Source organism: Somniosus microcephalus, chromosome 5 (genome assembly GCF_052327205.1).
Source record: "Somniosus microcephalus isolate GS21.2 chromosome 5, FLI_Smic_1.0, whole genome shotgun sequence".
Lineage (NCBI taxonomy): Eukaryota > Metazoa > Chordata > Chondrichthyes > Squaliformes > Somniosidae > Somniosus > Somniosus microcephalus.
In genome coordinates, this window is record NC_140991.1 from 23,668,250 (window position 1) to 23,689,503 (window position 21,254).

The 21,254-nt window shown below is 46.6% G+C and overlaps 1 protein-coding gene across 2 annotated transcripts in view; it reads right to left on the bottom strand.

The window, feature by feature from the left end:
• The window catches only part of hhatlb (hedgehog acyltransferase like, b), an 84,986-nt gene extending 65,957 nt beyond the window's left edge, over positions 1 to 19,029 (bottom strand). Inside the window, exon 1 of one of the 2 annotated variants that reach the window (XM_085987439.1) lies at positions 18,831 to 19,029. The gene's annotated coding sequence lies outside the window, so the exon portion shown is untranslated. Of the gene's footprint in view, positions 1 to 18,800 lie in introns of both variants that reach the window. The other variant, XM_085987438.1, reaches the window with a different exon arrangement.
• Between the last annotated feature and the right edge of the window lie 2,225 nt (positions 19,030 to 21,254).

The following is a 21,254-nucleotide window of genomic DNA, read 5'->3' on the forward strand; positions in this document are numbered from 1 at the left end:
GCGCCGGCCGTTGAGCTGTGGGCCCCCGTGGAATTCCGATCCGGGGCCTGGTCCAGCTGCCGGCGCGCAGTGCTTGCGTATCCCAGGGGCGCAGTTAGTTCGATGCGTCCCCTGGGATCACGTGGGCCATGGGGAGCCAATCGGAGCAGGGAATGCTCCATTCATAAGATTGACAGGAAGAGCTGTCAAGACTTATAAATACTACGGCCCAAAAACAGCACTAAATCTTCAAATAAATTTTAAAAAAACATCACATTTTTTAAATAAACTATAAATTACATGAAATAACTATTTTAAACAATAATTTAAATTTTTGAAAAAAATAATTTTATAACGGGGCTAAAAATAAACTTACCTTGCTTTAAAGTATTTAAAAATAATAAACCTGTGGAAAAAATGTTTTAATTTTAATTAATTCACCACTTACCTTGTAAAAAGCAGGCCTTACGCCTGCTTTTTACATGTCTAACTTCTGGAGACTTACCCTCCCGGGAAAACCTGTTAAAAAAAAAAACGAAGTTCGATGCGCACGCGCAGCCTCTCCCGCGCACGTGTTTGACCTCTGAACCCCTTCGTTCAGGGGAACGGAAGTGCCGGTTTCCCGCGCATGCGCAGTGCATGCAGGAAACCGGCACTTCCATTGGGCCTACGGGTGAGTACCCTGTGCGTACTCACCCGTGGAGACCCGAATTTCTGGGTCGTTGACTCTATTTCTCCCTCCACGGATGTTGCCTGGCCTGCTGAGTTTTTCCAGCGTCTTCTGTTGTTATTTCGGATTTCCAGCATCCGCAGTATTTTGCTATCATAATTAGCTATGGCCCTGGCCGGTTTACTTCAGCTGGCATTGTCGCAAACACAAGACGTATCCAGAAGACCAGACTGTCCGACCAATAACTCCAGACCAGTAGCAATGTTGCCAATTCAATTTGCGCTCATAGAAAAATCATTGTAAGTAAGCAGCTGCTGCGATATCTTCCTCTCGACCTGTTGTCCAGTCACCGATATAGCTTCAGGAGCAAAGAGGTCACCATCTCAATCTCGTGCTCCGGAAACCAAGTCATGCTCTTGACTCCTAGCACTAAACGGCAGCAGCCTCAACGCTCCTGGTGCCTTCTGTAAGAAGATATGGCGAGGTGCTGAAGGGGATATTGGGCTTCACCAGAACTCTCAAACAACTATCAAGTCATGGTAAATGGCCTTTCATTTTTCTTATATTGTCACAAGGGGGAGTGTCCTTGGCCCGACCAGCTCTACAAGAGTCTGGATTATTTGGGAGATTTTTGCATTCTATTTTTTTTAATGCTTTTAGATAGGGTAAATGTGATCGCTAGCTGCATCTTTACAAGGAGCTCCTTTGTCTTTACAGCAGGGGAATGGCCGATGCACAAAGCTGACCAGATCCATCCATGTTTTTGATGAGAGTTGGCGAACCTTCTCTAATGGTGCCACTGCCTCTACTCGGATTAATTAGGTCAAAGATTGCTTGGTGACTGGGCAGTGTTAGTGTTAATGTAGGAGAGAGTCTTCAGACAGGGTTAAGAGGCAAAGTCATTGATGGCTGACCCATCAAGGGATATTGCTTGGAAGATATTTAAACTTTCAACTTTGCCCCGTGACTTTTACGATTAAAAAAAATCACCGCAGCTCAACTTAAGCTCAGTTAAATTTGCTTATGAAGCTGAACCTGTTGAGGCACATGCAAGAATCACGTTGTTTACTATGGCATCCCATTAGGCAATCGGCATCAGCCTGTTTCATTCAACAAATCTTGCCTACTGCACACAAAATACATTCTATAAGGGCATATGTTAAAACAACAAAGATCGAATCAGTCCACTCAAGTTGTACTGCTAGTTTCTTGATATGTCTTACTGCTTCGGTGCATCTTATTACTTGTAAATAAACCTGTACGATTACTTGTAAACAGAACATAATGGTCTGAAGCATGATATTTACATATTGGAATTACAACATGGAAACAGGCCATTAGGCCCAACCAGTCTGTATTGGTGTTTATCATCATTACAAGCAATAGTCCTGTTCCCATGTTCCCTTTATCCCACTTTCCTGCAACCACCTATCTCACCTACTCTTACATGGTCTCTGCTTCAATCACTAACTTTTTTAGTGCATTCCATAGTCGCACAACACTCTAGAAAAAAACCGCTTTGTCTCTGGTCTATCCTAAATCTCTTACATTTAATCTTGTATCTAAATGCCCCACGACCACTAGAAACAGTCCGTTTCTATTGACTCTGTCCCATCCCAACATTGTTTTAAACACCTTCACCCAACCCTGGCGCTGGCGAGATCACACCTGGGGTACTGCATGCAGTTTTGGTCTCCTTATTTGAGGGATATACTTGCATTTGAGGCAGGTCAGAGAAGGTTCACGAGGTTGATTCCTGAGATGAAGGGGTTGTCTTATGAAGAAAGGTTGATCAGGTTGGGCCTATACTCATTGGAGTTTAGAAGAATGAGAGGTGATCTTATTGAAACATGTAAGATTCTGAGGGGACTCGACAGGGTAGATGCAGGGAGGATGTTTCCCCACGTGGGGGAATCTAGAACTAGGGGGCATAGTTTCAGGATAAGGGGTCGCCATTTAAAACAGAGATGAGGAGGAATTTCTTCTCTCAGAGGGTCGTGACTCTTTGGAATTCTCTACCCCAGAGAGCTGTGGAGGCGGAGTCACTGAATATATTCAAGGCGAAGATAGACAGATATTTGAGCTACAGGGGAACAAGGGGTATGGGGAGAGAGCGGGAAAGTGGAGTTGAGGCCAAGATTGGATCAGCTATGATCTTATTGAATGGCAGAGCAGGCTCGAGGGGCCAAATGGCCGACTCCTGCTTCTATTTCTTATGTTCTTATGTAACCCCATTTTTCTAACCAAAACACCTTGTGCAGACAACAGGAGAAAGTAATGGGCATCTAACTCAATCCCCAGCGCTTTGTATCACAGTGCAGAGGCAATTGTTAGTCCCAAGGCATGCTGCCCTCCTCACAGTAAAGATAAAGGAATGTGTCTCAGTTTACAGAAGACTCAAATCTCCTTACGGAAGCTGCCTCTCTGCCATGACGACAAGACAGAGAGAAGGGAGAAAACCCACAGAGTGCAACGCAGGCTTCATAAAACGCTGAAGTTGTGACTCTGACACGCACCAAACCTTTCTTGAGGAATACCACTCCGCTACCTACTTTTTCAGGCACCCCCATCAGTCATTTTTCTCCAGCGCAATCTGGATCCAACTGCCAAGTATTCACCGTGATTCCTAGATCTCTCGAGTATCAGGATACCTTAAAGGGGCACTACCTTCAGGAAAAGTGGTTAAAAAAACCTATTTCTTGCTTACTTGGAGAGGAGGAACAGCTGTGTGTTTGACCTGACGCAAGGTAATATGAAGATGTTCTGACGAGATTTACTTCATTGCATGAGCATTTGTAAGCAAAATAATTAAAGACTTGTCAAACACTTCTTTATGAAGATGATAAGCACTCTCTAAAAAATATTTCACTTTCCTTAGTTTCCTTTCACACGTTTTATTTTTCAATTTATCTTACACTAGTTCTACCTTCATGGCCTTGAAAATCAATTCTGTTAAAATATTGTTGCCATGGTTTATTAATCAAGATACCTGCATTTCTTTTATCCTCCCCTTGAGTAAGAACATATAAGAACATAAGAAATAGGAGCAGGAGTAGGCCAATTGGCCCCTCGAGCCTGCTCCGCCATTCAATAAGATCATGGCTGATCTGATCCTAACCGCCAATCCACTATGACAGGACTATCTCCTGAATCTAACAGCATTAGACACACGAAAACAGGAGCAGGATCAGGCTACACGGCCCCTGGGCCCGCTCCGCTACCCACAGGGCCATGACCTATCCGAACCTAGACTCATGTCCAAATTCCTGCCCGCTCCCCGTAACCCTTAATTCCCTTTTCTACTAGGAAACTGTCTATTTCTGTTTTAAATTTATGTAATGATGTAGCTTCGACAGCTTTTTGGGGCAGCATATTCCATGGACCTACCACCCTCTGAGTGAAGTAGTTCCTCCTCATCTCAGTTTTGAAAGAGCAGCCCCTTATTCTAAGACTATGCCCCCTAGTTCTAGTTTCACCCATCATCTGGAACATCCTCCCTGCATCCACCCGATCCAACCCCTTCATAATCTTATATGTTTCAATAAGATCGCCTCTCATTCTTCTGAACTCCAATGAGTAGAGTCCCAATCTACTCAACCTCTCCTCATATGTCCATCCCCTCATCCCCGGGATTAATCGAGTGAACCTTCTTTGTACTGACTCGAGAGCAAGTATGTCCTTTCTTAAGTATGGACACCAAAACTGTATGCAGTATTCCAGGTGCGGTCTCACCAATACCTTGTACAACTGAAGCAATACCTCCCTATTTTTATATTCTATCCCCCTAGCAATGAAAGCCAACATTCCATTGGCCTTCTTAATCACTTGCTGCACCTGCATACTAACCTTTTGAGTTTCGTGCACCAGGACCCCCAGATCCCTTTGTACTTCAGTACTTTCAAGTTTCTTGCCATTAAGATAATAACTTGCTCTACGATTTTTCCTGCCAAAGTGCATAACCTCACACTTTCCAGTATTGTATTCCATCTGCCAAATCTCTGCCCACTTACTTAGCCTGTCTATGTCCCCTTGCAGGTTTTTTATGTCCTCCTCACTCACTACTTTCCCTCCCATCTTAGTATCATCTGCAAACTTTGACGTGTTACACTCGGTCCCCTCCTCCAAATCGTTAATATAGATTGTAAAGAGTTGGGGACCCAGCACTGACCCCTGCGGAACACCACTGGTTACTGATTGCCAGTCTGAATATGAACCATTTATCCCAACTCTCTGCCTTCTGTTAGATAGCCAATCCTCTATCCATGCCAGAATATTACCCCCAATCCTGTGATTTTTTATCTTAAGCAATAATATTTTGTGTGGCACCTTGTCAAATGCCTTTTGGAAGTCTAAATACACTACGTCCACTGGTTCACCTTTATCCACCCTATATGTTACTTCCTCAAAGAACTCCAGCAAATTTGTCAAACATGACTTCCCCTTCATAAAACCATGCTGACTTTGTCTTATTAAATTATGATTATCCAAATGTCCTGTTACTGTCTCCTTAATAATGGACTCCAAAATTTTACCTACCACAGATGTTAGGCTAACCGGTCTATAGTTTCCAGCCTTCTGTCTACTGCCCTTTTTAAATAAGGGTGTTACATTAGCAGTTTTCCAGTCTGCCGGGACCTTTGCTGAGTCCAGGGAGTTTTGGAAGATTATTACCAATGCATCCACAATCCCTACCGCCACTTCCCTCAAAACCCTGGGATGTAAGCCATCAGGTCCAGGTGATTTATCCGCCTTGAGTCCCATTATTTTACCAAGTACTACTTCCTTAGTGATTTTAATCGTATTTAGCTCCTCCCCCCCTATAGCCCCCTGCTTGTCAAGTGTTGGGATATTCTTGGTGTCCTCTACTGTAAAGACTGATGTAAAATATTCATTCAGTGTTTTTGCCATCTCCATATTTCCCACCATTAATTTCCCGGTCTCATCCTCTAAGGGACCAACATTTACTTTAGCCACCCTTTTTCTTTTTATATAACTATAAAAACTCTTACTATCTGTCTTTATATTTTTTGCTAATTTACTTTCATAATGTATCTTCCCTTTCTTAATCAATCTTTTTGTTATTTTTTGCTGTCTTTTAAAGTTTTCCCAATCCTCTATCCTCCCACTAGATTTGGCTACCTTATATGCCCTTGTTTTTAGTCGAATACTATCCTTAATTTCTTTACTTAGCCACGGATGGCTGTCTTTTCTTTTACACCCTTTTTTTCTCAGTGGAATATACTTCTTTTGGAATTTGTAAATTAACTCCTTAAATGTACACCACTGATCATGTATCGTCTTATCCTTTAACCTATTTTCCCAATCCACTTTACTCAATTCCGCTCTCATACCTTCATAGTCTCCTTTATTCAAGCTTAGCACGCTTGTTTGAGATACAGCCTCCTCACCCTCTAACTGAATATGGAATTCAACCATGTTATGGTCACTCATTCCAAGGGGATCCTTTACCAGGACATTTTTAATTAATCCTGTCTCGTTACACAGGACCAGATCTAAGGTTGCTTGCCCCCTGGTTGGTTCAGTTACATACTGCTCAAGAAACCCATCCCTAATACACTCAATGAACTCATCCTCAAGGCAGCCCTGCCCAATTTGATTCGTCCAATTTATATGATAGTTAAAATCCCCCATAATTATAGATGTTCCCTTATTACAAGCCTCAACTATTTCCTTTGAATGCCTTTTCCAGCTTTATAAAACACCCAGGTTTTAGATTAATGTCCCAAGCATGGATATCACCAAATTAAACAACTAAAATATGCTTTAATTCATAATGCACTGAATATTTGATAGCTGCAGCTATGATATTCTTCAGCGTTCCTTAATTAATAACACTGGATTTCAGTATTGAAATTACAACATTATAAATAACCTCAGCCATCCTTCAAAACACTCATTTGCATATTTTTAATTTAAAATACAAAGAAAGGCCAATAAATCTGCAGCAGTAGATGCTTGCTCAGGAATGTAATTCGATAATGTCCTGTGCAATACGATGACCTTCCAGGGGCCTGAAGTTTCTAGATTTCCTGCGCTCCCTTCTTTAAAACAAAGACTGCAACAGGACGTAGAAAGGCTAGCAGAATGGGCAGACAAGTGACAGATGGAATTTAATACAGAGAAGTGTGAGGTGATGCATTTTGGCAGAAGGAACAAGGAGAGGCAATATACACTTAATGGCACAGTTTTAAAGAGTGTGCAGGGGCAGAGGGACCTGGGAGTTAATGTGCATAAGTCCCTGAAGGTGGCAGGACATATTGAGAGAGTGGTTAACATAGCATATGGGATCTTGGGCTTCATAAATAGAGGTATTGAATATAAAAGTAGAGAAGTTATGCTGAACTTTTATAAAGCGCTGGGTTAGGCCACAACTGGAGTATTGCGTCCAGTTCTGGTCACCACACTTTAGGAAGGATGTGAAGGCCCTTGAGAGGGTGCAGAGGAGATTTACCAGAATGGTTCCGGGGATGGGGGATCTTAGCTACAAGGACAGGTTGGCGAAGCTGGATTTGTTTTCATTAGAGCAAAGGAGGTTGAGGGGTGATTTGATAGAGGTGTACAAGATTATGACTGGTTTAGATAGGCTAGACGGGGAAAGGCTGATCCCACTAGTTGATGGTACGAGGACTAGGGGACACAGATTTAAGGTTTTGGGCAAGAGATACAGGGGGGGATGTAAGGAAAAACTTTTTTTTACACAGCGAGTGGCGAGGACCTGGAATTCGCTGCCGAGGGAAGTGGTGGAAGTGGAGACACTCAATGTTTTCAAGGGGAGACTGGACAGGCACTTGAGGGAAATAAACTTGCAGGGCTACGGGGATAGAGCGGGGGAATGGGACTGACTGGATTGCTCGGCAGAAAGCTGGCGCGGACTCGATGGGCCGAATGACCTCCTTCTGTGCCGTCATGACTCTGAGTTGTTGGTTCGCCACCGGGATCTGCAAGGGTGCATAGCATCAACAATTTAACAGTAGGCCTCGTCCTTCGCTGCTGAAAAGCCACTTTTGTGTTGTGAGCGCAATTGGAAAGAATGTTCAGCCTGCGTAGAATAAGGCGAGGTGAAGTCTGGTAATGCCCAGTGTCCAGCACAGAGGGAGGCCTTACATCCAGCAGACCGCCAGTCAATTATTCCTTCGACAATACCTACCTATGATTTGTTGCCGCCTACTGTGACCGTCACCGTTGCTAATATTGTCGGTTACAAAGCGTGCAAGTAGCATCTCGACAGTTTAAGGGGAGTTTCGGATCCTCTTGCCTTTGGTTGGAAGCTGCTGCTCGCAGCACTGAGACTGCCCAGGCTAACATCACAAGTGGCAGCTTCTGAGGTTCTCCTTCCTTGTCCTGCTCTGCCGCTTCGCAACATTTAGTGGTCAGCCATGCCCAAGCCATCCTTCTCCATCGCCTGGCCTAGGTTATGCAGCTCAGTGGGACCTCCGTCACGTGATTTCACTCCGACCTGCCCAAATCGCAGCCAGCGCACCTCCAGCAATGGCTTTCATCCAGCACCCACCACCCCCCACCATGACCTCCAGGGTCCAATCGTGACATCCTCCACTTCCTCATCTACATGTTGCCCCTTGGCAGTAGCGCCTGCAGCAATCAGGGTTTGCTTCCACATGTAAGCTCTTGTCACCCACCTCTAGCTCGCCACCACATTCCTTGATCCCACAACCAACTCTGTGCTGCCGGACTGCTGGTTTGACATGAAGTCATGGATGTCAAAATGTCCTCGAACTGAACGGTGGCAAGATTGAAGCCATTGTTCTTGGCCTATCCCATTATCTCTGCTCCCTTACCACTGACTCCACCTTCATCCCTAGCCACAGTGTCCTCTTCGATCCAGAGCTGAGTTTTAAACTCAGTTTCATATCCTATCCCACATCAAGACCACTTTCTTCCATCTCTGCAAAACCCTTATCCACACTTTCATCATCTCCACTCGGTTCCTGCAACGTTCTCCTTAATGTTTCTCTCCATGAAGCTCAACTTGTTCAAAACTTAGATGCCTGTATCCTGTCCAACACTTCAGACCCGCTTGCCCGCCAGTCCTGCCCTTGTTGATCTACACCAGTTCCCCGTCACCCACTGCATGGAATTTTAAATCCTCATCTTCAAATCGTTGCATGGCCTCACGCCACCCTCTCCCATCTCCAGTCTTATGACCCCACCAGCAATCTTTATTCCAACTCTGGCCTTTTGTACTTCCCATCTTTGATGGCAGATTCTTCCTCTGCCTCAGCCAAACTATCTGGAATTCCCTCCCTAAATGTTTGTGTTTCTTCCCTTCTCTCTCTCTACTTTCACAAATCTTCTCCAAACCCAAATTTTCAAGCATGTTTTTGGTCACACAGAGCAGTGTAAATGGCTCCCACTCTATTCCCCCTCCCTCTCAAAACCGCTGTCATCACCCACTTCTGAAAAAACCCAGCTTCGGTCCCTCTGTCCTTGCAAACTACTGGCCCATCTCCAACCTCCTGTCCTCTCAAAAGTAGATGGCGGGGGAGTCCAGAACCAGGGTCACAGTCTAAGGATAAGGGGTAAGCCATTTAGGACTGAAATAAGGAGGAATTTCTTCACCCAGAGAGTGGTGAACCTGTGGAATTCTCTACCACACAAGGCAGTTGAGGCCAATTCATTAAATATATTCAAGAAGGAGTTTGATATATTTCTTAAGGCTAAAGGGATCAAGGGATACGGGGAGAAGGCAGGGACAGGGTACTGAATTTGGATGATCAGCCATGATCTCATTGAATGGCGGAGCAGGCTTGAGGGGCCGAATGGCCTACTCCTGCTCCTATCGTCTATGCTTTCTATGTAACCTGTTGTCACCTCCCAGATCCATGCCCATCGTTCCCTCAATTTTCTGCTTGAATCTCTCCAGTCCGGGTTCTGCCCCTCCCCTCTGACGGCAAAACGGCACTAAACAAAATTACCAGCGACTTTCACTGTAGCTGTGGTGTACTGCCCCTCCTTGTCCTCCTCAACCTCTCTGTATCCTTTGACCCAGTTGACCACATCATCCCCTCTTCCGCTATCCAGCACATGGGACTGCCCTGGTTTGGTTCCACTCTTGTTTATCCAATCACAGCTCTTATTCCCATCCACGCACCGTCACCTCGGGTTCCTCAAAGAATCCATCCTTGGGCCCCCCTCCTCTTCCTTCATTTACATGCTACCTCTTGGTGACATTATCAACAGAGATAACAGCTTCCACACGTACGCCGACTACACCAGCTCCATTTCTCCAGCACCCCTCTCAACTCCTCCACTGTCTGTGTTGTCCAACTGCTTATCATAGGATCATAGAAAGTTACAGCACGGAAGGAGGCCATTTCGGCCCATCGTGTCCACGCCGGCCAACAAAGAGCTCTCCAGCCTAATCCCACTTCCCAGCTCTTGGTCCGTAGCCCTGCAGGTTACAGCATCCCAAGTGCACATCCAAGTACTTTTTAAATGTGGTTAGGGTTCCTGCCTCTACCACCCTTTCAGGCAGTGAGTTCCAGACCCCCACCACCCTCTGGGTGAAGACATTTCCCCCCAAATCCCCTCTAAACCTTCCACCAATTACTTTGTGCCCTCTGGTTTTTGACCCCTCTGCTAAGGGAAATAGGTTCTTTCTATCCACTTTATCTAAGCCCCTCATAATTTTATCCAACATCAAGTGTTGGATGAGCCACAACTATTTCCAGCTAAACACTAGGATGACCAAACCCATCGTCTTTGGCCCCCACCACACACTCGCTACCCTTGCCACCCATGCCAGACACTGCCTTCAAGCTAAATTAGACTATTTGCAACCTAGTGTCATATTTGACCCTGAGCTGATCTTCCAACTCCAGATCCCCTCGGTCATTAAAAGCTACCTACCTCTACCTTCGTAACAGTGCCCACCTCCACCGCACCTCAGCCTGTCACCGAAAGCCTCATCCATGCCTTTTCCACCTCAGGTTTCACTATTCCAATACTCTCCCAGTCAGTCTCCTATCCTTTACCCGCTGCGAACTTTAACTGACCCAAAACTCTGTTGCCCATATCCTATCCCGCACCAAGTCCCACTTGCATAGAACACCTGTCCTCGCTGACCGATATTAGTTCCCAGCGCCCCCCCCCCCCCCACACACAACACATCAAATCTAACATTTTCATCCTCCCCACACAACACATCAAATCTAACATTTTCATCCTGGTGTTGCCCCTCCTCATCTCGCTAACCTCCTCCAATCCCCAAACTCTGTTCCTCTCAGTCTGGCCCCTTGTGCATCCTCCTTCCGTTCATCCCACTATCGGTAGCCGTGTCTTCAGCTGCCTAGGCACTATGTTCTGGAATTCTTCCTGAAACCTCCTCCACCTCCTTTTCCTTTAAGACACTTCCTTGACCAAACTATTGATCACTCCTCCTAACATCATCATCTTTGTCTCAGCATCCATTTTTTCCCCCCGACAACTCTGTGAAGCGCTTTGGGCCGTTTATGATATTAAAAAGACGCTAAACAAATGCTAGCTGTTGTTGAAATTATTCTAGGAGCTGAATATCATAGATTAATTACTAACTGAAGAATCTTTTATAGTGAAAGGATTCGCAAATTTCATGTCTCCCCCAAAGATTTACTTTTGGTTTATTAAAGAAACCCTGGTTGGACTGAGTTTAAAATCTAGGGCGCAACAAGATGGCTGCGGTCAGCCCCATGGCCAAAGCCTGTAAGTTTCAGTTTGGACTGACAGCTTGTATTCTGATGACTGTGAGGAGGAACTTTCCAGAACTTGAATGCAGACAGACCTTCTGCATTTATGCATTAGAAGCAAACCCAGTGGCATTCGGGCCTCTGATTAAAAGCCATCAAGGTTGTTTGCACAAACAATCAACAGCAGTCAGGGCCTATTGAATATGTAGTGGGACAAGCTCAGCCGCATTCAGGCCTTCGCTTAGAGAACATCAACACTGTTTACCTAAGTACTTCAAAACGATCAACGGGGCATTCAGACTGGAATGGCCCCCATCACGAAACCAGTTGGACAAAGGGGAACACTGATGAGATCAGTAAAACCGATTACCGGCCATCCAGGTCGATGGGCCCAGATCGGTACCTTTTGTATGAGTTTCAATATGTCTAGATTAGACAAAAGAAATGAACTGATCTGGCGGGAGATAAGGGCTACCGGGAAGGGTATAACTAGTCCCTCGGGAGGCCATCTCTCTCTCTCTCTCCCGCCTCGGCTCCGGTGCCCTGCCTTACCATCAACCCAGCAAGAGGACCATCGACGAAGAGCCCGTCCAGGGAAGTAGAATACCCGCAGTTACGTTTAAATTACTGGGATATCTTTGCTTTGGGCGGTGAAAACCTAAGACATCGGCAGGCAACAGGGCACGGAGCAGGCGTTTCAACATCCTAGACTGGTGAGCATCAATTTTCTGGCCCATCACAAGATAATCTAGATAGGTGTAAAGGGAGTTAAGGGGAATTGCTAAAGTGTCATTTTAGTCATTTTCCCTCGATGTGTCCGTTTCTCCTCCCCCGTTAAGTGTAATTGTGCTGTATCCATAGTGATTTTTCTCTGTATAGTAATTGTTCTCTATTTTAATAAACATTGGTTTTCTTTGCACCGAACCACTGGTCTTGTTTGTCTATATCACTACTTGTAAATAAGTCCGGTGGTCAGAACCAAAGGGGAAGCAATTCGAGCCGCACGGGGCTGGAGCAGCTCAGACACACGACTGACTGACCAGACACAAACCCCAAACCAAAACCCCCTACAATAGATATGGTAATGTAGTAGTTGTGGCACTGGACTCGCAATAGTACCGGACGAGCAACCCAGAGGTCGCGATTTCAAATCCCACCGTGGCCTTATGCGAAATTAAATTCAATACATTTGGTAACTTGTGGACTGACACCAGAAAATGATCATGAAACCTGCCAGACTGTCATTCAGGAAAGGGAAGCTGCCTCCCTTACCCCATCTGGCCTTCACGTGATTCTAGTCCACTCTGTGGGTGACTCTCTAAAGTAGCCTTGCAAGCCACTCAGTCTCTTAAAGGGGCAGGCCCACCACCACCACCTTCTCAGGACGACTGGGGATGGGCAATTAAGTGCCGCCACCACAAACAAATTTGTTTTTTTTTTAAACTTTCAGTGGGCCCCATGAACCCACGATAAGTGTACAATATTTACCCCAGTGTTCATGTCGACAAAACTTTATCATGGTAAGATAGAGAGAGATAGAGAGAGAAATACGCACGTTTTATACTCTTAAACAATTGCTAACTTCAATCTACAAAACAATACCTCTTTACTGACACAATAGTTCAGACACAATGGGGGTGACATTGAATTTGGGTGGGGGCGATTTTCCACTGGGCAGGTGAATAATGGGCCGTTTTGCACCCCCGAAGTTGAACTTTACCCCCCAATGTTTTCCGTCCCGTCCCAAAAGAATTTTGTGTGACAGGTTCACAGATCCATGTTTCAGGGATCCAACATTTGAATTCAATTTTAATTCTGAATAAATTCGCTCTGGTTCAGGATGATGGTTTGGGGGTAACTTTTTGGGGGGTTGTGGAGAGTGTTTGAGTGGGGAAGCTGTATACAGGGATGGAGTCACAGGGGGGTGGAAAGGATTCTGTACCAGGGTGGAGCCACTGGAGTGGGGGGAGGGATAGATTTGTTCCATGACACCAGCAGTGGGGTAACTTCATCTGAATGGCCATTCCTCATGTGAGCTCGGGGGTAGATTTTGCCGAACCTGTCGGGAAGGCGGGACTTCCCCTTTCGGGTTTTTGACCCGCCTACTTCGACGTCCGGCCAATCCGCGCGATTTTCCCTTGATTGACCTTGTTGAGCCCGCTGGGGCAATTAAGGGCCACCCGGCAACAGGTGACGTCACAGACTGCAATTTCATCTGTCAAGAGTTTTTGACAGATGAAATATCAGCGTTTCACAGCTGTTTGAAGCTGTGAAAGACTGACACTCTGAGTTCTACCATGAGTCATTCTGCACAGACTCAGTTAGAACTCTTACCGGCACTCAAAGCTGAAGGCTGTCACTTTTGACAGATCGCAGCCATTCAGCTTTAAGTTCCGGCTGAGTGATGGGCTCCCGACGGCTACAGGAAGAAAGGCTGTGAAGGTAAGTACAGGTAAGTAAAAGTTCTTTACACGCTTTAGACACACCAAACACACTTACCTTTACACTCATGCACCCATCACTCACCTGAACACCGACATCGCGACCCCTCCAACTCCTTCAACCCGACGGCCCGCCTGCTCTAACCTGGCGTGGTTTGGAGCCGTCGGGAAACCCACACGAAACCCCATAAAATAGGGATTAGGCTAAAAACTGCCCGTTAACTACCTGTTAACAGGCAGTTAATTGGCACTAATCCCTTCCCGCCTGGTTTCGGCAGGTCCCAGTGCGGGGCGGGTACCCGCTGCCCCTGAAACTTACGCGGGGCGGGATTTTGGGCGGGATGGTGTCGGGGCCCCCAAATTTAGGATTCCCCCCCCCCCACACACACGCCTGAAAACCCGCCCGACGGCTGGGGGAAAATCGGGGCCAGAGTGTCAGTATGTCTGCGCATTCTCAGCAGGGAGGGTAACTGGAGAGTTATCATAAAGTGGGAACACTGGCGGCTACCTCCCCTGCCTAGCCCTGGAATATTAAAGGCAACTGCACTAACTTGAGGGAGATCAGTTCACAGAGTGCAAACTGAAGATCGAACCTGGGGCTTTCCTGATCTCTGCGGTTCAGTTCCACAGGTCGAACCCATTGGTAACAGCAGCCATTAGGAATCTGAGCCTTCAGAGAAAAGGTGGGGCACTACAATACAGTGTCGGTAACACACTTGCATGCCCGCCCCCCCCCCCATCATCCTGGAGTCAGAAGATTGGGAGTTCAAGTCCCACTCCAGAGACCCGAGCACAAAAGTCCAGACTGAGGGAGTGCTGCACTGTTGGAGGTGCCGACTTTCGGATGAGACGTTAAACCGAGGTCCCGTCTGCTCTCTCAGGTGGATGTAAAAGACCCCATGGCACTATTTCAAAGAAAAGCAGGGGAGTTCTCCCCGGTGTCCTGGCCAATGTTTATCCTTCAACCAACACTTAAAACATATTATGTGGTCATAGAAACATAGAAGATAGGAGCAGGAGTAGGCCATTCGGCCCCTCGAGCCTGTTCCACCATTTAATGAGATCATGGCTGATCATCCAAATTCAGTACCCTGTCCCTGCTTTCTCCCCATATCCCTTGATCCCTTTAGCCTTAAGAAATATATCTAACTCCTTCTTGAATATATTTAATGAATTGGCCTCTACTGCCTTGTGTGGTAGAGAATTCCACAGGTTCACCACTCTCTGGGTGAAGAAATTCCTCCTCATCTCTGTCCTAAATGGCTTACCCCTTATCCTTAGACTGTGACCCCTGGTTCTGGACTCCCCGACCATCGGGAACATCCTTCCTGCATCTAGTACGATAGCAAAATACTGCAGATGTTGGAAATCCGAAATAGCAACAGAAAATGCTGGAAAAACTCAGCAAGTCAGGCAACATCCGTGGAGAGAAATTGGAGTTGACGTTTCGGGTTTGACCCTTCTTCAAAACTGGAGAGAAAAGGAACTAGATCGAAGGCAGGGCTGCGATCGGACAAAAGAATAAAAGAACCAAAAGAAGTAAAAGAGATTAGAAGCTAGACGAGATGGTAATAGGCTGTGATTAGGTGTAAAGTGTACTGGCAGGGCAAAAGATAGCTGCCAGGTGTGAGAGAGAAACAAAAGGAAAGGGGGGGGGGAAAGGAAAGGAGTGGAAAAATATAAGTGAAAATGAAATGGGGGCCGGGGTTATGATCTGAAATTGTTGAACTCGATATTGAGACCGGAAGGCTGCAGAGTGCCTAATCAGAAGATGAAGTGCTGTTCCTCGAGTTTACGTTGAGCTTCCGTGGAACAGTACAAGAGGCCAAGGACGGTGAGGTCCGAGTGGGAATGGAGCGGTGAATTGAAATGACAGGCGACCGGAAGCTCGGGGTCACCCTTACGGACTGAACGGAGGTGTTCCGCAAAGCGGTCACCCAATCTGCGTTTGGTCTCCCCAATGTAGAGGAGACCGCATCGTGAGCAGCGAATACAGTATACTAGATTGCGAGAAGTACAAGTAAATCGCTGTTTCACCTGGAAGGGGTGTTTGGGGCCCTGGACAGTGGGGAGGGGGGAGGTATAGGGGCAGGTGTTACATCTCCTCCGCTTGCACGGGAAGGTGCCAGGCGAAGGGGAAGGGCTGTTTGGGGTGATAGAGGAGTGGACTAGGGTGTCTCGGAGAGAGCGGTCCCTGCGGAATGCTGAAAGGGGAGGGGAGGGGAAGATACATTTGGTGGTGGGATCACTTTGGAGGTAGCGGAAATGCCGGAGGACCCTCCTCCGCCTGGCTGAACTTGTTCTCACATTGAACAACTTCTCCTTTAACTCCACTCATTTCCTCCAAATCAAAGGTGTTGCCATGGGTACCCGCATGGGTCCTAGCTATGCCTGCCTTTTCGTGGGCTATGTGGAACAATCTTTATTCCAGTCCTACTCGGGTCCCCTCCCTCACCTCTTTTTCCGATACATTGATGACTGTATCGGTGCCGTTTCCTGCTCTCGCCCCGAACTTGACAATTTCATTCACTTTGCCTCCAATTTCCACCCTTCCCTCACCTTCACATGGTCCATCTCGGACTCTTCCCTTCCCTTCCTCGACTTCTCCGTCTCCATCTCTGGGGATAGGTTATCGACCAATATTTACTACAAGCCCACTGACTCCCACAGCTACCTGGACTACACTTCCTCCCACCCCGCTTCCTGTAAGGACTCTATTCCATTCTCCCAGTTTCTCCGCCTCCGCCGTATCTGCTCCGACGATGCCACCTTCCACACCAGTGCTTCAGACATGTCTTCCTTTTTCCGCAACCGAGGATTCCCCTCTACCGTGGTTGACACTGCCCTCGACCGTGTCAGTTCTATCTCCCGCACCTCTGCCCTCACCCCTGCCCCTCCCTCCCGGAACCACGATCGGGTTCCCCTTGTCCTCACCTTTCACCCCACCAGCCTCCACATTCAACGGATCATCCTCCGGCATTTCCGCTACCTCCAAAGTGATCCCACCACCAAATGTATCTTCCCCTCCCCTCCCCTTTCAGCATTCCGCAGGGACCGCTCTCTCCGAGACACCCTAGTCCACTCCTCTATCACCCCAAACAGCCCTTCCCCTTCGCCTGGCACCTTCCCGTGCAAGCGGAGGAGATGTAACACCTGCCCCTATACCTCCCCCCTCCCCACTGTCCAGGGCCCCAAACACCCCTTCCAGGTGAAACAGCGATTTACTTGTACTTCTCGCAATCTAGTATACTGTATTCGCTGCTCACGATGCGGTCTCCTCTACATTGGGGAGACCAAACGCAGATTGGGTGACCGCTTTGCGGAACACCTCCGTTCAGTCCGTAAGGGTGACCCCGAGCTTCCGGTCGCCTGTCATTTCAATTCACCGCTCCATTCCCACTCGGACCTCACCGTCCTTGGCCTCTTGTACTGTTCCACGGAAGCTCAACGTAAACTCGAGGAACAGCACCTCATCTTCCGATTAGGCACTCTGCAGCCTTCCGGTCTCAATATCGAGTTCAACAATTTCAGATCATAACCCCGGCCCCCATTTCATTTTCACTTATATTTTTCCACTCCTTTCCTTTCCCCCCCCCCCTTTCCTTTTGTTTCTCTCTCACACCTGGCAGCTATCTTTTGCCCTGCCAGTACACTTTACACCTAATCACAGCCTATTACCATCTCGTCTAGCTTCTAATCTCTTTTACTTCTTTTGGTTCTTTTATTCTTTTGTCCGATCGCAGCCCTGCCTTCGATCTAGTTCCTTTTCTCTCCAGTTTTGAAGAAGGGTCAAACCCGAAACGTCAACTCAAATTTCTCTCCACGGATGTTGCCTGACTTGCTGAGTTTTTCCAGCATTTTCTGTTGTTATTCCTGCATCTAGTCTGTCCAGTCCTGACAGAATTTTATAAGTTTCAATGAGATCCCCTCTCAATCTTCTAAACTCCAGTGAGTATAAGCCCAATCGACCCAATCTCTCCTCATACGTCATTCCTGCCATCCCAGGTATCAGCCTGGTGAATCTTCGCTGCACTCCTTCCATGGCAAGAACATCCTTCCTCAGATAAGATATCATCACATTACATAGGATATATGGCACAGAAACAGGCCATTCGGCCCAACCAGTCTATGCCGGGACATTGCTGTTTGTGGGTCCTTGCTGTGTGCAAATTGGCTGTCTCGTTACATTACAACAGCGATTACACTTTAAAAGTACTTCATTGGCTGTAAGGCGCTATATAAAGTCTTTCTGAAATCAAATAGTTGGAGAGTTTGATCCAATTCAATTAAAAAAGATTGAATCCCTTCTTCTAGCAATTATCAATTAAATGCACTTTTGCTATCTCTTTCTGACCCAACTCATTTATTTCAAAAATAAATAAATAATTAGAGATTGTCCCTATATAGAAGCATCTACAAATCGACATTATGTGCACACTGGCGCTTTAAGGAAAACCAAAAATATAAGCTGTGGCTTAATTTAAAAAAAAATTATATAGCATCTATTCCACGACAGGTGGATGGAAATATCGCTGCAGTGGACATTTGAGAGATATTGATTATTGGAGGGAATGGTGGAAAGTAATGGGGCCAATTAGTCGAATGGGAATAGCAGAGTCAGCCGCACCGTGTTGCCTTTGCCTATTTTAGGGGACTGCAGTGTCCCTCACCAGCTGCAGTGACACTCGATAGCCCTCGGGCGGACGGTTCGAAGCTCAGCGCGGAAACTGCGGACGATTTTCTTTTTGACATTTATACGCAGCGAATTAAGAGTCTTTAATGCACCATTTGCAAATATATGCAGCATTACGGTTGAGACTGGACACATTGCTTAGGCTGGTTTCTGTAAACATGCAAATCGAAGCACAAATAGAGAGAGAGAGAAATGCAGGCAGTCGAAGTGCTTTGAAAAACTATGTAGTGGCGGGGCAGGGTTAGTTTGTTATTGGCATTAATTATACAATGCAGCAGTTTGCAATCTTGTTTTTAGTTCATACATGCACTGACCTTGAATCCAGTACGTTAACAGACACACACCTTGGAGGTGGGAACACTCAAGTTTTTCTTGATTTTCCAAAAAAAAAAAATATCTAAGGGAAAATTTGCCTAAGGTCTAATTCATATCTTCGTCCCAGTGATTTTATTTATTTATTGCTGATGTGACCAGCCCCGGCTTGTGCAGGCAGAAGTGAGGAGCAGCGGATTATTTTTAAATTCAGCCAAGCAGAGGCATTTGGCTCGTCCCCCCTATTGCAGCTGTCCATCAAAGCCGCCTGGGCTCAGCGCTTTCAGCTTCTGCCAACCAATAACAACTCACCCGCTGATGGCCGGATTATTAGTCCCCCGCCTCCGCTCCCCCGGGACACGTGAAAACAACAGAGACTTGGTGGATTGCAAATAGGTTCTAAACATGTTTATCAACTGACAAATGACCTGTTCTGTTTATTATTATCTGCTGCTGAAACCCTCATCCATGCTTTTGTTACCTCCAGACTTGACTATTCCAACGCACTCCTGGCTGGCCTCCCACGTTCTACTCTACGTAAACTTGAGGTCATCCAAAACTCGGCTGCCCATGTCCTAACTCGCACCAAGTCCCGTTCGCCCATCACCCCCGTGCTCGCTGACCTACATTGGCTCCCGGTTAAGCAACGCCTCGATTTCAAAATTCTCAACCTGGTATTCAAATCCCTCCATGGCCTCACCCCTCCCTATCTCTGTAATCTCCTCCAACCCCACCCCCCCGCCGAGATATCTGCGCTCCTCTAATTCTGCCCTCTCGAGCATCCCTGATTATAATCGCTCAACCTTTGGTGGCCGTGCTTTCAGCTGCCCAGGCCCTAAGCTCTGGAATTCCCTGCCTAAACCTCTCCGCCTCGCTACCTCTCTCTCCTCCTTTAAGACGCTCCTTAAAACCTACCTCTTTGGCCAAGCTTTTGGTCATCTGCCCTAATTTCTCCTTATGTGGATCGGTGTCAAATTTTTTGTCAAAATACTCCTGTGAAGCTCCTTGGGACGTTTTACTACGTTAAAGGCGCTATATGAATACAAGTTGTTGTTGTTGTAATTCCATGTTGTCTGCCTATCTATCCTTACAGTCATATTTTAAACTAGAGCATAGAATCACAGCACAGAAGGAGGCCATTCAGCCCATCGTGCCTGTGCCGGCTCTTTGAAAGTGCGATCCAATTAGTCCCACTCCCCTGCTCTTTCCCCACAGCCCTGCAAATTTTTCCCCTTCAAGTATTTATCCAATTCCCTTTTGAAAGTTATTATTGAATCTGCTTCCGCCGCCCTTTCAGGCAGCGCGTTCCAGATCACAACAACCGGGCGGGAAAGTGAAGTTGAGGTCGATGATCAGCCATGATCTTATTGAATGGCGGAACAGGTTCGAGGGGCCGTATAACCTACTCCTGCTCCTAATTCTTATAATCTTCTGTTCTTACAACTTCTATTTATCATTCTGGACCGGAATTGCCAAGGCAATCTCTGGTTTGATCACTTCCCTGTTAAGGGGGCAACCTCTTCAATAAGTGTTTGGCAAGCCTTTTATTGGTGAATGCGCGCAACACGATGATGTAAATCACGTTAGCTTTGTGTGTGTTAGTTTGGTGATAAGAAAAATTTCTCCACAAAATAAATGTGTTTTTAACAGAACAGTGTCCTTTTTTTAAATTCATTTATGGGATAAGGGCATCGCTGGCAATGACAGCATTTATTGCCCATCCCTAGTTGCCCTTGAGAAGGTGGTGGTGAGCCGCCTTCTTGAACCGCTGCAGTCCGTGTGGTGATGGTACTCCCACAGTGCTGTTAGGGAGGGAGTTCCAGGATTTTGACCCAGTGACGATGAAGGATCGGCGATATACTTCTAAGTCAGGATGGTATGTGACTTGCAGGGGAACTTGGAGGTGGTGGTGTTCCCATGCGCCTGCTGCCCTTGTCCTTCTAGGTGGAAGAGGTCGCGGGTTTGGGAGGTGCTGCCGAAGAAGCCTTGGCGAGTTGCTGCAGTGCATCTTGTAGATGGTACACACTGCAGCCACGGTACGCCGGTGGTGGAGGGAGTGAATATTTAAGGTGGTGGATGGGGTGCCAATCAAGTGGGCTGCTTTGTCCTGGATGGTGTCGAGCTTCTTGTGTGTTGTTGGAGCTGCACTCATCCAGGCAAGTGGAGAGTATTCCATCACACTCCTTACTTGTGCCTTGTAGATGGTGGAAAGGCTTTGGGGAGTCAGGAGGTGAGACACTCGCCGCAGAATACCTATCCTCTGACCTGCTCTTTTTGCCACAGTATTTGTGTGGCTGGTCCAGTTAAGCTTCTGGTTACTGGTGACTCCCAGGATGTTGATAGTGGGGGATTCGGTGATGGTAATTTAAGATTGATTTTTAAAAAATAAATCCAGTGCCATATAAGGAAAGGTGATGTGTTTTCTTGAGATTGGTCTCAGTAAATATTTTTGTTAG